Here is a 417-nt window from a genome sequence, read left to right on the forward strand (position 1 = left end):
ATCTCCTTGTACATCTAATAATTCCCACAGAACAGCTTCACTCACTGAAATCAAGTCCAGTTAAGCCAGGTCCTTTCCAGAAACGTTATGGCTGACTTGTTTGCAAAGGGTCTGGATATGCCCCTTTTCCCTGATGCTCATGGTGATGTAGATAACTACAAAACACAGCCACATACACTTAGACATTCACAGCCATAAATCTGGTACTATATTTATGCATCACAAAGTTATTGATATGTTTCCTCAGGTTGTATTCCTTAAAACACAGCTTAAAGTGTGGAATTTAAAAGTTCATGTGTTGGAGAATCTCCAGAGAGATTGAATGAGAGACACAAGAAAATGTAAGAAAGAATGCTATATTTGCTAGAGATTATCTCAGATGACAGCCTCTGGAGCCTGAATCCTACCATACAAGTG

The sequence above is a fragment of the Nannospalax galili genome, unplaced genomic scaffold, assembly GCF_000622305.1.
Source record: "Nannospalax galili isolate Female #2095 unplaced genomic scaffold, S.galili_v1.0 scaffold236, whole genome shotgun sequence".
In the NCBI taxonomy this organism is placed as follows: Eukaryota; Metazoa; Chordata; class Mammalia; order Rodentia; family Spalacidae; genus Nannospalax; species Nannospalax galili.